An 18373-nucleotide genomic window follows, 5' to 3' on the forward strand; every position below is an offset into this window, starting at 1 on the left:
AAATGTTAGACAATCGATAGGTTGTACCATATAATCCTTATTTAAGCGAAATTTCACTGTCACATTAATGTTGAAGTATGTTCTTCTATCAAAACTGTAAATTATTTGTATAAATATGTTTACAAAGGATATGATCGTATTAATTTTTCAGTTCTTAAAAATGAAACAAAGAAGGATATAGATGAAATTTCTGCTTATTAATCTGCTAGATGGATATCTTCACCTGAAACTATGTGGAGGATTTTTTTCTTTTAATATGTCAGAAATTCGTCTTACAGTTTACTCTTTATAGCTTCATATCGAAAATCATCAGCAAGTAACATATGACAATGAAGATGATTTATCTACTGTTGTTGAAAATGAAAATAAAAAAAGAACTATGTTGACGAATTTTTTCACATGAATAAAGAGAATGAGTTTGCACGTACACTTTTGTATAGAGATTTTCCAACATATTTTGTTTGGAACACGAATAAGAAAATTCGGACTCGCAGAAAGAAACAAATTGTTATAGGACAAATTGTCATGGTAAATTCATCTGAAGGAGAACAATATTTTCTTCGTGTTCTTTTGAATTATATTCGAGGTCCAACATCGTTTCAAGATTTACGAACTTTAAATGGAGTTACTGTTGTTACATATCGAGAAGTATTGCTTCTAAATGGTTTATTGAGCGGAGATAATAATTGTTAGGAATGTTTATCTGAAGCTGTTATTTATGTAATGCCTACTTCTTTAAGACGTCTATTTGCTACACTTCTTAGCCTCTGCAACCCTAATGATCCAAAATTATTGTGGAATACATTTAAATCTTATATGATTGATGATTACATACATGAAAATATTTCTTCACCTGATGCTGAACTTCGGGCTTTAAACGATATTAGTTGTATCTTAGAATCTTTAGGTAAAATATAAACGATTACGAAATAGTATCATTCAATGTAGATATGAACAAAAAAGATAAATTGAGGAGAATGGTTGAAGATGAGACAATAAATCTAACTATTAAAGAAAGCTATGTTTGTGCAGCAAGTTTAAATAACAAACAACAAATTGCATATGATATGATTATGGAAAAAAATAATATCGGGATCAAGTGGTGCTTTCTTCATCGATGGTCCAGGCGGCACAGGTAAAACATTTTTATATAAAGCATTGTTAAGTGCTGCAAGGTCTCAAAATGCAATTGCTTTGGCAACTGCGTCTTCTGGAGTAGCTGCATCTCTTCTACCCGGAGGGAGAACTGCTCATTCAATATTTAAAATTTCTTTGGAAACAATAAGTGAAATAAGTTGCTCTGTTAGTAAACAATCTGTTTTAGGAATATTGTTGAAATGTGCAAGTTAATAATTTAGGATGAAGCTCCTATGATAAACCGGTGTGCTGTCGAGGCTGTGGATAAAATGCTAAAAGATATTAATGATTGTAATTTACCTTTCGGTGGTAAAGTTATGGTTCTCGGGGGGATTTTCGGCAAGTTTTACCTGTAGTACCAAGAGGGAAAAAAGAAGACATAATTAAAGCTAGCTTAACCTTTTCTGATCTATGGCCTCTATTATTACATGTATCAATAGTTGAAAATATGAGGGCAAAATTTGATCCTATTTTTTGTGATTACTTGTTAAAAATTGGAAACGGAACAGAGCAACAACATTCTTGTAATTGCATTCAACTTCTAAGCAACATAATTGTACAATTTGAGGATGAAATAAAATCTTTAAAAACTTTAATACATTATGTTTTTCTAAATATAGAATCATATGCTGAAAATTTACATACGATGGCAAATCGAGTCATTCTTACACCTAAAAATGAATGTGTTGATCATGTTAATAAGATTTTATTAGAACAAATTCCAAGTGAAATTTTTATATACTATACTTTTAATGAAGCAATTGATAAATCAGAACAAAGCTTGCAAGAAGATTTCCTTAATGGTTTGACCTCAAATGGTATTCCACCACATGAGTTAAAACTTAAAGTGAATTATCCAATTATATTGCTACGAAACATCAATCCTTCTGAAGGGTTATGCAACAGAACACGATTTACTTGTCGAAAATTTGAGAAAAATGTCATTCTAGCGAAAATTACATCAGGCAAATATTATGGAAAATTTGTTTTTTTACCAAGAATTCCTTTTATACCAATTCAAAGTGATCAAAGTTCAATTCCATTCAACAGAACTCAATTTTCAATTAGGCCATGCTTTGCGATGACGATAAATAAAGCACAAAGATAAACACTTGATTTTGTTGGTTTATATTTTCCACAACCAGTTTTTTGTCATGGTCAATTTTATGTAGCATTATCAAGAGCAAAAATAAGTAAATCTCTAAAATTTTTAATTAACTCATCAACTGATGAAACTTTGCACATCAGATGCACTAAAAATGTAGTGTATAACGAAATTCTTTCGTTTATACATCCATAGAAGATCTCGTCGAAGCAATACATGTTTGTTATATTTGTAATAATATTATAAACTTAGTTTTAAATAATTTTGCTGTTAGCTGATAAGTTCTATTTATTTTTTCAGTTGCAACTTTTGTTTAGGTGTGAAAAGGATCCAAAAAATTTTAATCTATCGAGCAACTCAGGTATGTCGATTTTATAGTTTTTCGTTCTAGGTTTATAATTTTTACAGTTTAGATTTGTTTATTTTTTAAATTGCTCTTTCTAGTAGATTGTTACTGTGATTTCTTATAATTTGAGCTTCAAATCTGTTGTATAACTACGATATATCAATTTTGTAGTTGTTTTAGTTTAGGTTTTTAAATAATTTCTTGAGTTGTCGATTCGTCATCATTTCAGTTTCATATCCTGTATTTTGAACTGATTTTTTCCTTTATTTATGTGTGTACAATTTTTTGTTCTTAGTTGGTGAAATCAAGAGTCATCATAGTACTTTATACTTCAGTTGTGAAATTCTTCAAAAAGCAAAAAAATCAAACATAGATAAAACATTTGTGACTTGAGATATATTCATTTCATATTATAATTATTGTAAATTGCTTTGTTATGTTGGTTTGACTTTCGTTTCTTTTTGTTCATATTAAGTTTGTTTTTGTCTTATAAAATAATTTCTTAAATTGATGATTGTTGATTGGTTGAACTTTAAATGTTTTGTTTTTAAATTATTTCCGTCTCCCTGTTTTAGTGTGCAGAATTTCTGATTTTTAGTTTGAAAATTTCATGCTTAAAGTATTTCTGCTATATACTTATATAAAATTTTTTGTTAAAATAGTTATTTTTTTTATTTAGAAAATAATTGTTAAGGATTTATGGCTGTAGTTTAATATGGTTTAATTTCAATTTTATGAATTACATAAGTTTCGAATTTGATCAGTTACATAGATTAATACTTCGTTCATATATTTATTGTCATTAAATTTAATGAACGCAAAATATAGTACTTCAATTTCCTACTTGTGAGTACGAAATCGCTCTTAAATAATAGATATTGGTTGTTGTTCATATTAACTTACGTTTGTTTGTTTAGTAAAAATGAAAGTTGGAAAAATTTCAATCTATAATTTTTTTTGATGATTAGGTACTAAACTCTCTGAAAAGATTTTCCTCGCCAGTTGTATCATGTAACCAACTGTTGCATATTTGACTTTGTGGCGTTAAAAAAGATGGCGAGTAAAGAAATCTATATTTCTTTTCTAATAAATAAATAGTTGTACAGCATATTGATCCAGGTAATATGCTGCAAATGTGGGCAACTTAATGTTGAGTCTTTAGTTAAGCCTCAACTAAGTATTTGGTTAGTGAAGATTTTTCAGTTTAAAGGTTGCTTTTTTATTGTTTCAAATAGTTGTAACTTGTACAACGACTACCGCTTATATATATTAAATTGTAAATTATTGGTTCTTATGTAGAATTTCTTTATCTTAAACGAAATTTTTATTTTCGTTTTTATTTTTTATTATAAAACTATTTTATATCGTTCTTAGTTCTTATAATTTTGTAAGTAGATAACGTTTGTTTAGCTATTACTTTATAAATAATAAATAATATTTATTTCTATATAATTTTTTTCTATTACTTATTACTTTAATTAAATATTAGTAATTGAATCAAAGATTAAAAAATAAACGTTTTATGTCAAATCCTAATAACAATTTAATTTTTACATATTCACTTACACAAAATTTAAATTGTACTTTTCAACTAACAAAAATATATTTAATTACAATTTACAAATATTAATATTTAAAACTTTTATATTAATAAATAAAGTGTAAAATATGAATAAATAAAACAAAAATAACTATCATTTCTTCATTTGTAAAAAAAATTATTTCATTACAATTTACAAATATTGATATTTAAAATTTTTATATTATAAATATAAAATATAAATAAACAAGAATAAAACACAAGTTACATTATATTATTTACTTAATATAATTTTTACTTTAAAAAACTATATTAAATATTTAATAGCAAAGAAAATCTTTTATGTTCATTCAATGAATATAAAAGTATAATTATATAGTCTCTTTCTATTAAATGATGAATAGACAAGTATGATCATCACTTATCTGAGTAACAGTTATCTTCACATAATAGATATTTTTAGTTGACACATAACACATAAGATCATGCATAAACATATTGAAAATATCTATTAAATATTTTTTTGTCAAAAGTATTTATTATAAATAGCATACATACCTTATTAATTCATCGAGATGATAAAGTAACAATAAGAAAAAAATTTCTAAAAACGATCGAATCTATTTTATATATAAAAAAATTTCAGATGTTAAAATATTGAGATGAAAAATTAGTTGGCCTCAATTTTGTGTTGTTATAATTGAAATGTATTTTCAAGGGATATGATAAATGTTCTCTTGATACATGGATTAAAAATCAAAATTATTGGAGCTCATAAATCAAACATTATTTTAGTTTGAGAGATTATTTTATATATAAAAGACTTATTTGATGATAACTATATACAATATAATTAAATCGTGTAATTAGTCGAATCTTTTTTTATTGTTCAATATCCAATCAATTTAATGACTTTTTTTTATTTAAGTATAATATTATTTTATGAAAGATCTAGGATTGAAAATAAAAGAGAGAAAAAGGAGGAAAAAATTTAATGAAGCCAAACACAAGCTCAGCTGCAGTGTAATATTTTGTCACTTAAATTGGGTTGAGCTTTTTAATTTATCAGCCAATTTTGATATATTCGAATATAATCCTCCATAATTTATATACATTTAACATATTCAATATTGTAAAATAAATTAATCGACATCTTTTTGACTAAGTATTAAATTTTTTAAACATTGTATTAAGTTTTACTTTGATTTATCGCAATTACTTTTAAGAAATAAATAATATACATGCTTTAATGTACTTCGTGTTATATTATATAAGGTTAAAATAAATTTTTATAAGAAAAAAATATCAATCATCAAGGAAAAAGGGAAATTATATTGATAAAATTATCGTGAAAAAATAATAAATATTAATAAAATAATTAATTTTTTAAGAGAAAAAAACACGAATTATACGCATTTTTTAATACACATGCTTGATGTACGTTTAACTATTTTCGATATTCATTTATATCGTTCAATGTATCTATTATATAGTTGTCGAAATAAAATATTTAAAAAGATATATGATAGATTTTTATAAAAAATAAAAATAAATCACCTAATGAAAAAAAAATAACACTAAACATCATATATATATGATATTTATTTAGATGATTCGATGTGTTTTGTCAATTTTTTTTTAATTAAGTGATTTATTTAATTTTTTTATTTATAAAAATTTATCATAAATCTTCTATATTCTTTCGAAACTTATTTCGAGAACTATATCATAAACACATCGAATCATCTAAATAAATATCAAAAATAGTTAAGCGTACATCAAACGTATGTGTTAAAAAATGTGTATAACTCATTTTTTCTTAAAAAATCAATTATTTTATTAATGTTTATTATTTTTTTGTAACAATAATTTTTGACGACGTTTAGAAAATTTCCTAATAAACTTTAAGATTTTTTTAATATTAAAAGCGATATTATTTAAAAAATTAAAAATTTCGATAACATGCTAAGTTTATAAATTCATCAACAATTGTACGGTAGTCAAATGTATAAATCTTCTATATTCTCTTGAAACTCATTTCGAGAACTATGTCATAGACTCATTAAATGATCTAAATGAATATAAAAAATAGTTAAACGTACATCAAACGTGTGTTTTAAAAAATGCGTATAACCTATCTTTCTTCTTTTAAAAAAAATTAATTATTTATTATTGTTTATTAATTTTTCCCGTTATAATAAAAATATTATTTGGTATAAAACACAAGATCAATTACCCAAGGAAAAAAGATTGTTGTACCCGATTAGAAGTAAATGGCTCATCGCTATGCATCTAAGGGTCAAATGAGCAATAATAAAATGCTTCCTGAACGAATTATAACTTGCATGATAAAAAATTTCTACAATTCGCTGTCATAATTTTTGTCTCACTCTCTGATGATGCACAAAAAGATTTTCTTTGAAAGTGACAGTTATAGTAACTCACTTGTGTAAGTCAACAATGGAGGCAATAAAGTGTTTCATTAATTTCATTTCTACAAGTTACAGCATTCTAACGAAGTGAAAGGATATCTTTTAAGTGAAGTTACAGTAACCACCACCAAATGATTCTATAAAGTCAGCAAAGACAGCTTATAAATATTAAACTTGTAAAGTATGGTTCTTATGTCGAATTTCTTTATTGTAAAGGAAATTTTTATTTCTGTTTCTGTTTTTTATTATAAAACTATTTTCTATCGTTCTTAGTTCTTAAAATTTTGTAAGTAGGTAACGTTTGTTTGACTATTACTGTATAAATAATAAATAATATTTATTTCTATATAATTTTTTTCTATAAGTTATTACTTTAACTAAATATTAATAATTGAATCAAAGATTAAAAAATAAACGTTTTATGTCAAATCATAATAACAATTTAATTTTTACATATTCACTAATACAAAATTAAAACTGTACTTTTCAACTAACAGAAATATATTTAATTACAATTTACAAATATTAATATTTAAAACTTTTATATAAATAAATAAAGTGTAAAATATGAATAAACAAAACAAAAATAACTATCATTCCCCTTTGTAAAAAAAAATAAAATTTAATTAAAATTTACAGATATTGATATTTAAATTTTTATATTATAAATGTAAAACATAAATAAACAAGAATAAAATAAAAGTTACGTTATATTATTTACTTAATATAATTTTTTACTTTACAAAACTATATTAAATATTTAATAGCAAAGAAAATCTTTTACGTTCATTCAATAAATACAAAAGTATAATTATATAGTCTCTTTCTATTAAATGATGAATAGACAAGTATAATCATCACTTATCTGAGTGATAGTTATCTTCACATAATAGATATTTTTTAGTTGACACGTAACACATAAGATCCTGCATAAATAAATTTAAAATATCTATTAAATATCTTTTTGTCAAAAGTATTTATTATAAATAGCATACATACATTATTAAAGTTCATGCATATACACTTCATCTTTGCTTTGCAACTCTTCAAACAGAAACTTTTCCATCTGCTTATTACTGGTATTCTTTTCATTTCTTCAAAAAAAGTTTTTTTTTTTTTTTTTTCATTTTCATAGCTATTTTTACTCTAACTTTTTCTTGTTAATAGACATCAAAAATGGCTACATTATATAAATTAATCACACAAATTGAAACTTTAGAAACGAATTGATTTGCAAAAGTAATCATCGTAGGAAAGCAATCACCTAAGACTGCTCGCAATTCAACTACCAGATACCAAAATATTGTCCTCATGGATTTAGAGGTACATAAATAATAACATTTTTGTTTATTTTAAAATATTATTATTATACCTGAATATTTTATAAATCCTTTCAACTTCATTAATGTGCAACAGGGTAATCAACTTACAACAACATTGTATGATGCAAATATTACTGCACTTAATGATCAGCTCGACTTGGGGAAAACATATGTCCTCTCGAAAGCAACAGTGAAAGATAACAAAAGTCAGTTTAGAAGTTTCGCTGATGAAAAAATTTGGAACATCACAAGAAGAACCAAAATTGAAGAACTGCATGAGAATAACTTATACTTTATTTTCTCACAATATCAACTTACTCCATTTGATGAATTAGATCAACACATGGATAAAAATATCAACATCAATAAGATTTTAAATTTTTTGCTTTATTATTATGTATTTTACAATTTTCTATAGTTATGATTGTCTTTAATCTAACTATATATGATATATAAATTTTTTTTTTGTTTTAGGTTTAGCTGTGGATGTCAGACAAAAACGAATTATTCAAACCCATTTTGGTACACAAGCCACTCTTCAGGATGTTATATTGATGGGCATATATATTATTTATTTATTTATTATTATTATTTTTTTTTTGCGGGCATTACCCTTTCAACTAAAGTCAATAGCACCATCTTCATTAATTCTGATATATTAGCTGTTGCAGATTATAGAAACTTGTTCTTAAAATATATTTCATTAATACAAAAAATAATAAATAAAAATTAATAAACGAATTATTTTCATGAATAGTTTTACGTTTAGTCTTTACAGGATGGAGACTAATAAAGAAAAACTTGAGAAAATTATAGAAAATAAGTCATTTGTTGTTGTCAGCCCGCCAAAGCTATCGCCTCCAACTCTGAACAAATTTACCCCAGTTCCAGATTTACTGGGAGTGTATTTAGCGGTAATTTATTTTCATTCAATATATAAGTAATATAAATATTTTTTTTTCCTATTTGTTAATAAATACATTGTTCTTTTATTATTTGTTAAATATAAATACTTTTTTTTCGAGAAAAAATTTTACTAGGTTAAACCACAGTGGAAAATTATTTCAAAAAATAAAAAATTTTGGTATATGGCTTGCAACAACTGCAAGAAAACATCCAACGTGGATTTTGGAGAAATTCATAAATGTCGATTCTGTAAATGCAAACATGCAAAAGCTGTTCCAAGGTAGCTTATACTATGAAACATATGTTCAATTTTTACGTGGTATTAATGTTTTATGAAACAATACATAATACATACTATGTTTTCCCAAAAAAAAAAAAAATTCTTAGAGTAAATGCTTTTGTTCATCTTGAGGACAAATCTGGATGGTTAAATGCAAGCATTATTGGGGATACGACAGAAACATTATTGGAAACTACTGCAATTGATATAATGAACCATTTCGAAAAGTTATAATTACAATTTTAACATTCTTTAATATTATTTGCTTCAATACTTTTAAGATTTTAATTCTGTTACAAGAACAAGATGTAGAAATCGACAATGTGATCAAAATGGAAAGTGAAAATGAAGCACAATTTTATGTGAAGGTTACACACAAACGCCAAAACCCTCCGGAATAGCACTTTGAAATTATCTTTGCATTCAACTCTTTAACAACAATCACTAGGAACAAGCACTCTACAACCAATGAAAGCAATTCAACTGAACTATAGGAAAGTTCGGAGAAAAAAACTACAGAAGGCAAAGAAAAGATGTGTATTACTGCACTTTCTCCAAATACGAAGGAAATAACTACGACAAATGTGAAAATGTCTCTTTTTGAAACAGTACAAAAACATGATATGGAATCCAACAAAAAGCTTCACAAAAGTTATGAAACAAACGATGAGCCAAATTCGCAAGCTTAAAAATCACTACATTATTTTGTACTTTTGAATTAGTTGATAGTTTTTGAAGTGTAAATGTCAACTAAAAATAGTTTTCTACTTTAGAAACTAAGTTTCAATGTGTGTAATCTGTTATGTAAAAAAACGATCTTTATATTTTTATAATATTACATTTTGCACCTTTGATTACATAAATGTGACTAAATTTATAAAACATTAAATTAAAAAAATAAAAGTTCAAACATTAAATACATCACTTTTACTAATATATGTATAACACTTGTATTTTCGCAAAACAACACTTGGGCAATTTATTAAATTTTGCAGCTTCTTTCTATCTTTATAAACTTACCAATTACTAACAACCAAATTTATACAACTTTAAATATAATAAAAACACTTAAATTCCAATGCATAAGTATTAATTAAATGAATTAAAACAAACTATACTTAAATTCAATTTACATTTACACATTCCAACTACTAACATTTATTCATCCCACATTCCAACTACCAACATTTACTCACTAACATTTATCTATGAATGCATTCAAAACACAACACACATTCAACCATTTTGTTTTTAGCAAGCATTTCATTTTGCAAGTTTTCAACACCAGCTTCTTGCGTAATCAACGATCCGAAAAGGTAATTTTTATAAAATATGTGATAAAAATAAATTTAGAATGTATTTATGATATAAAAAATATGTAGTTTAACATACTATTATGTTAAAAAAGTAACTGAAACTTAAGTCTATAGCGTTAAGTTCTTATGTGATAGAAAAATTTGAAGTTGGAAAAGTTGTAGTAGAATCATATTAACTTGTTTAATTTGTTTTATTTTAAAGGTTTTTTTTTTGTTAACTGAAAATTGCGGTTACTGAGCAGCGCGGAGTACCTTGGAGTGTCCGCGCAGCGCGGAGTGCCTCGAAAGGAAGCACTCCGTGCTGTGCTTCAAAAAGAAGCAACGCGTTGCACTCCGCACAGCGCGAAGTCAGACTTCACGCAGCGCGACTTTTTGTTTTTATTTTTTTAGATGATGTTCAGTGTCAAATATTTTTTTATCTTTTATTTTTTTTATTAGGTGATTTATTTAAGTTTTTTTACACCCATTTCGCACTAACACTTCATCCCAAATCCCACCTCAATATTTACTAAATATATATCAATTCCTAACTGTTTAATTTTATGAATAACTTTATAATATTCCACAAAAACTATTATAATCTTATCCACAACCATCACAATTTTTTACATTTTTCCTTTATCTAAGTACTTTAATTTGTACTTATTGAATATATACTTTTTTATATATATCCTTTTTCCAAGTCAAATAATCAATTACATTTAGATAAATCAATTTAACAAGACATTTATATGAACATATTTAAATTATTCAAAGCATCAAATAATCTATCAAATGTGATCTATATTTGATTACAAGAATCATGTATCAACAAATTTAAATTCAAACTTTAATATTTCAATATCAACAAAATAATTTAAATACTAGGATTTTTTTTTTTTTGGGTAAAAAATAGTTCAATTTCATTTTAATCACAACTTTTATTCTTTCTAACTATGCATCATTAGGCCAACTTCTACTACCAAAAATAGATATTGTTCAACACGGTGAGGGAGAAATAAAATACAAACATAACAATGTGCTGACAAATCATCACTATTAATTTTACAATAATACTCTGTACGTAGTAATATTGAACATCAGTTTAAATTTTAACATGTTATGGGTCATATTAAATCAACCATAATTTATTATATTTAATTGCACTTATAATACAATAATACTCTGTATCGTAGTAATATTGAACATTAGTTTAATAGTAATATTGCACATCAGTTTAAATTTCAACATGTTACGGGTCATATTAAACTGACCATAATTCATTGTATTTAATTGCACTTATAATTTAATGTTATTAGCTATTAGTGCTTCATCTAAACTAATTTTTTGCACATCCTAAATTTCATCCACATATAATGTGTTGTTGGATGCGTCTTAGGTCTAAATAAGCCCTACAAGACTCGAAGCTCTGATGAGAAAGTAATTCCATAGCCATATATTTAACATATGAGTTATACTCTAACTTAGTTTTCTTTATTTATAATTCTTTGTAGGATTGTCTTTGACATATATAAAAGAGCAGAAAAGTCAATCATAAAAAAACTGTTTAGGAAAATTCCTCTATTTGTTCCTAAGGTAACATTCCTCACACTTATTCTTGTTATTATGTTTATTCTATGTGCTTAATTGTATAAGTTGAACAAATATTTTTTACCTTTCTCATTAGATAAATGGTGATGAATATTGTTTTTCATTAAATAAATGGTGATCAATGTTGTTTGAGCAAACATATTAGGCAAAATATAAAATGAAGACGTGTTTAAAAGTTTGTTAGTACCTATTTCTAAGTTGGTGTCTAAATAAGAAAATTATAGTTTGAGTAGACAAGAACTGGTTTCTTATTGTAGAGTAGTTAAACAAAATATTCAATGCTAAAGTTCTTTATTATCAAGTATATGTGATTCCTATCATATACCTCTTTATGTTTTGCAGATGTCGTTAGAATACATATTATCTCCAAATCAATGATTTTATGCTACCATTACTTAATTTGTGAATCATCAATATCTTTAAGATTTTGTAGAATTTATAGATGGAGACGATCAAGCTTCTTTATTATGCAGTCACTTTCAAGGATTTATCTATGGAAGTACGTATAATGAACAAAACGAAAAATTTAGTAGCAAATTAATACACGAGTTTATATTAGACTTATCAACTGCGACAAAAATAATGAAGTTTGGGTACGATTAGAGATCATGTGACCCGGTTTGACATGCAAAAATTTTGTCTAATTACCGGATTAACATGCCATGAAGTAGCTGTTGATTTGAATTTCAATAATATTCACCTAAGGGATGAATACTTCGATCGTTCAAAAAGAATTACTATGAATAGACTTTCTGAAGTATTTCACATGTGTGAAAATCAAGAAGATAAATTCAAGTTAGGATTAGTTATGCTCGTCGAATGCGTTTTAAAACCAAATGGAAGATACATCGATTTTAGAACCCTTGGAATGGTTTAACAACTTGATGAATTTCTTATGTATCCGTGGGGACGTAAAGCATACTTTGTTTTACTAAATTCATTGTAAGAATCACACCTCGAAAGAATACGAAGGATGCAACAAAATGACCAAACGGATTGTAAATATTCGTTACATGGTTATCCATTTGCATTCCAGGTATTTTTCTTTTATTTTTTTCCCTATTAAATATAATTTAATCATATAAAAACTTTAATATTTCTTTTATTTTTATTTCAGTATTGGATTTCTGAATCTTTTCCTCAAATCGGGTGACAATTCGGGCGTCGTATTCGTACACGCTTCCAGGTATGATCATATCAATTTACAATTAAATATGTATTTCATTATTTATAAATAAATTTCAAATCATAAATCTAATATTTTATTACAATTATAGATCACAGTAATTGCAGTATTAAATCTTACTGAAGAAGAATTAGAAACATTCTGGTATACAAATATTTCACTACCAGCTGACAACCAACATTGTATACTAAATAGCATTGTCAATGGTGAATCCAACAATATAACAGAACAAATTCCAGCTGATAACGTACATACGCAAGAAACAACTATAGGCACTTTAGCTGGAATTGGATCTCCTTCTTCTGAGAGCTCAACCTATATAACTAAACAAGATATGGATAAGATGTTCAACATATATAGACAACAAGTGGTGTCAGATGTATTTAGTTTCTATGACGGATTAAAAACACAAGTGATTGAAGAATCTACAAAACAAGAAACTTGCTATCATGCCATTCTTAAACAACAAGAAACTCACTACCAAAAGATTCTTGACAATCAAAAACAATTTTTTGAAAATCAACAACAAAGCCAACAAGACTATTTCCATAGCATGCAATCTAGCATGCAATCTTATGTGGATACCAGTTTCAACTCAGCCAAATCTTACATTGATGAACAAAATCAAAGTATGCAGAATCAATTATCCGACTAGAAATCACACATGGAAACGATTGTCAGCTCTATCCAACAAGATATACCTCCTCGTACAAGTCCAATTGAGTTTGAAATCCCTTCAACATCTGAACATATTGAAGACATGGAAAGATCGGTGAAAGAAAAAAATGGTAAACAAAAATAGATACAATCTTTATCAACAACATCGATTAATGCTTTAGAAGACTATAACATCATCAAGTACAAAAACATTACAGAATGGATATTACAAAATTCATCGGGGTAAGATATTTAATTTTACGTTGCTAACTTAAATATTATAATTGGTATTTTACTCATTTAACACTGATTTAAATTCTCTTATACATCACATATTGGAACGATGGAATCGGCAATCTATGTAGAAAACAATCGCTAGAAAATATACAAGATGAAACGAAAAGTATAAATATTGTGGTAAGTAAAATTTAATAATCATAATTCATTTTTCTCCATTATTCATATATATAATTTACATTTTTTGTTTACTAGCATATTGATATAGAATTAAAGCTATTGAGAAGGCTTGTTACCGTCGGTTCTCCGTTGCTTTCTAAAGAATGTGCAATCATGGACCTTAGATTCGAAACTGAATGTGTTCATTGGTATACAAATATGAAAGAAGGAACTGGCCATTCTGTAACTAATTTCAACGCATTACAACGATACATAAAAGGAGATTGCCTGTATCTGCTCGACCGTAGATAACATACAAATATTTACTAATTCCATCAGCATATCCAGGCAACACTTAGTTTCTTTTTCTTGTTGATTTTGAAAAGTGGAAATTTCATATATATGATTGTAGCCACACCTTTCATACATCAAAAGAAATCAAAGCACGTAGAGAACCAGTAATGACTGTAGTCGAATAATTATTAATCTCTGCAGACATTTTCTCCATCAAACCAAGTTTGAAAAGACATAGAAATAAATGTATAAAATTGGAAATCATACTGTATCTACATTGTCAAAAGAATGGGTAAGCATCTCCACAATTTACTATACTATTTAATTTTTTATTTAATTTAATGTTATATTTACATACAATATTAATATAATCTAACTTTAAACTATCTTTTCTAAGGCCAAATTCTGGAGTTTTCCTTCTCAAGTACATAGAATGCTTCGTTTTCGGATATCCATTAGAAGCAGTTTCACCAAAGAATATAAGTTTGTACAGACAAAAAATTGCAACAGATATCTGTCAAAATGAATATTTTTTACGTCCCTGTTTAGCCTAATTCTAACAAATTTTGAAAATACAGAAAGATTCTTAAAATACAGTAAGATCCCTTTGTCAAAATTCAATGCACAATCTAATATTTATAACTTTAAAATTGTTTATTTTAAATATTTTTGTACATGAGAATAAGTGTAGGTTGTTCGATAGCAAATACAACACTACTTAACCCACAAGATTTCAAAGTGTCGGACTAAAGGCGCAAATTATGATATTTTGAGCAATTATCCTCTCTCTGTCACTCTTTCTGGATGCACTAAATTTTTAGTTTAAAATTAAAGAAAGCTTGTTAATATCACTATACTTATTTTTATAGTGGAGACCATACTGTAAAAGTAATCAACTGCCAAATTAGAAAATGCTTAAACATGTTGAAAGATTATCGAAGGATACTTTGGGTGGTAAGCTTCTATTCTAAAACTTTACGTATTAATTTCATTATTGTCTATAAAACTACTGTGAAATCTCTTTTTGGAAGATCAATCTAACATTTAACCCCATAGAGATAAATAAATGGTAAGTTAAGAAAGAAAAAAATAAAAAAGATAGATTGTACAGACAAAGGCATATTATTTAATTCCTCATCATGAATATGTTCTCATCGCTTCTGACTAATGATATAAAAATTTATCCAACCTTCTATTATGTAGAATATATACCTTAATGTTCTGTTCAACACATTTTACATAGTGTTATGCATCTATTGCTACTTATGATCTACTTTTCACAATAGATTTTCCATGTCTAAGATAATTGGATGGTTGCGTTGTTTTATTTAGCTCGAACTTTATGAATTCATTTAATATGTCATTGTTGCTTGGTCTTCTGTTGGTTAAATTCCATTCACTCCATCGTGAAGTTCTTTAAGTAGAAGTTTATATACAAAGTTCGACTATGGGATGCAAACGCTGCTGAATGTTCAAGTAACCTTAAAATTTGAGCATTAAGCAACAATGGCTGCAATTACGAACCCCCTTATAAGTGGCAAGTCTACAAGTGACCTATTTCTTTTTCTCTTATAATAGCTTCACCTTACAAGTTTGGAAAAATAGTCCCAAAAGTTCCCCGTACCATTTTCTTGTATTTTACTAAAACTATATATATAATCTAATGCTGGATTTATTATACTTGCACTCATTTTTCAAGGTACATAGAGATATTAAAGGTAGTAATGTATTGTTGACAGAGTTAAATATTATTTAACTATCTATATTTACAAAAATTTCTTGTTAATACTTGTGCAGGTGGGTGATTAATTTACTTTATCGTTCTAGAAATCTTAGAAAGCCCTTTAAGTTAGAATATGTTATATATGCCAGTGCAAAGGTACTTTTATTATGTCTGTCTTCATTTATATCTCAATTGACATTATTTTTGCTTTGCTATTTCTGTCAAATTTCTAACCAATATATTCAGGCTTTTTAATTGTACTACTGTGAATGTATTCTGCTTACACTTTAATCATTCGAATGAAATAAATAACATGATGATAGAGATAGGACAAAGACTTGGGTTCATATTTGCCATCACCAATTCATGATACTTTTGCAAGTGATATGCTGATGATAAAATGAATTCATGAAGATTTTGAAAATCAAATTTAAATAAATAAATAAATGTAACCACTTCACGAAGGCCTAAGGTTTTGGATCACACGTTCACATAAATTTATTCATTTGTATTTTTGTTGTAATACATAGAATTTATCAGTCCTTATTGATTTAAGAAGTAATTTATTTTACATCAGATATAATTTTGTGCAATTTTCATGTCCGCTAAAATGATAATTGAAAAAATGAAATGAATATTTAAATAGTGGAGACTACAATGTTATGCATATATGATTATTCACATTTCAATTTAATTACAGAGATCATGGGAAAGGGCAAAAAATGGCATCATCGTTGGATGAAGTTTGTAAAGCTCCACTTCATTTTGCTCCATTTATGCTTATTTATAAATCAAAAGATATCAATAAAATTATATTAAAGTTTTTGGTTTTTGTGGTTTCTATTGGGTGTTGATTTATTGATATAGTTGTGGCGACGGATAATAATAACATTGTAAAATGCTATAAAGGAATTGACACGGATGTGATATTGACAACAGAATCATGTTAAATTGGTAAAATAAGTCCTTCAATCTATTATGAATCATTGAAACTTGTGTTGGTTGGATATATTGCTGATTTTTTGCTTTTGTAAATTTTCTAGGCACAAAGCATTGTAATGAAGTACATCAAAAGCTTCAGAACAAGTACAATATTGTATTCAAATGGATGAACCTCTTATTAAACCTAAAATAATGGATGGCATGGTAAAGGCTCTTCAGGTAGTATTTATGCCATATGTACTTCTGGCAAATGAATTCAATAATACAACAAATAACAAAAAATGGAAAAGATAACGATAGTAAAGGTTGAGCTCATATTTTATTATCTTTTCTCTCCAACAAGATAGCAATCAATACTATCTCCAAAATGCGATGCCCAGTTCCTGCAATGAGCAATGGCGCACTGCCAGTTTCTACTTGGTATGTCATTTAGGCCCACTCCAAACCAGTCTACAACTCGTGCTACTCATGCCTCAAGGCTATATTATAGCATGTAGATACCACTTAGGAGTTCAAAGTGGTCAACTGCACATTGATTTATTTTTGTTGAATTCCAAATGTTAGTGTTTTGTATGTACCTGAGTGTTAAGAAAGTCTCATTCGTGGATACGAACCAATAATAAAGTCCCCAATGTGAACCAATCCTTGGTCATATAATTATTGTCAGATCATCCTCAGGGTGCCATGAGTATCAAGACTTGGAGTTGTTCGTCTATCACTGTTTGAGCTATTTTTATGGATTTCTCATGGTACTTTTGAATTGAAATGAAATTTAAATACTTTTCCTTTCCAAACATTGTCTTCTCATAATCCGTAAGACTGGTGCGAGAATTTGAAAGAAAAGCTCCATAAAGCAACTGTGGTTATTTATATGGAATTGATATAGTGCTGGAAAGGTGAATCCTCAAATTTTATAGTTGCTTCATTTAGAGATTTAGGTATCTATTAAACAATTGTGAAATCATTTCTATACCATAACCCTGTATTGAAATATCAACATTCTATTTGTAAAGCTTTTTTTTTTCCTAACTACATTGCACCTTTTGTTGTAAAGATGGATTTTTTTTTTTCATGTTCTCCTGATCGTGCTTGAATTTCTCAATTTCCACTTTATGTGTTCGAAATTAGAAGGCCTTGTTTGAGTAGCAATAATGAAATTCAAATCTTGTATAAATTATCACCTTCGATTGCGAAACTTACT

The 18373-nt window shown here is 26.9% G+C and overlaps 1 long non-coding RNA gene across 1 annotated transcript; it reads left to right on the forward strand.

The window, feature by feature from the left end:
• Positions 1-16978: 16978 nt before the first annotated feature.
• On the forward strand, positions 16979-17912 carry LOC111384534. The gene is made up of 2 exons (XR_002700927.1): positions 16979-17391; positions 17516-17912. It is a non-coding gene; the product is annotated as an uncharacterized LOC111384534 (long non-coding RNA).
• Positions 17913-18373: the final 461 nt, after the last annotated feature.

Source organism: Olea europaea, unplaced genomic scaffold, assembly GCF_002742605.1.
Source record: "Olea europaea var. sylvestris unplaced genomic scaffold, O_europaea_v1 scaffold2936, whole genome shotgun sequence".
Classification (NCBI taxonomy): domain Eukaryota; kingdom Viridiplantae; phylum Streptophyta; class Magnoliopsida; order Lamiales; family Oleaceae; genus Olea; species Olea europaea.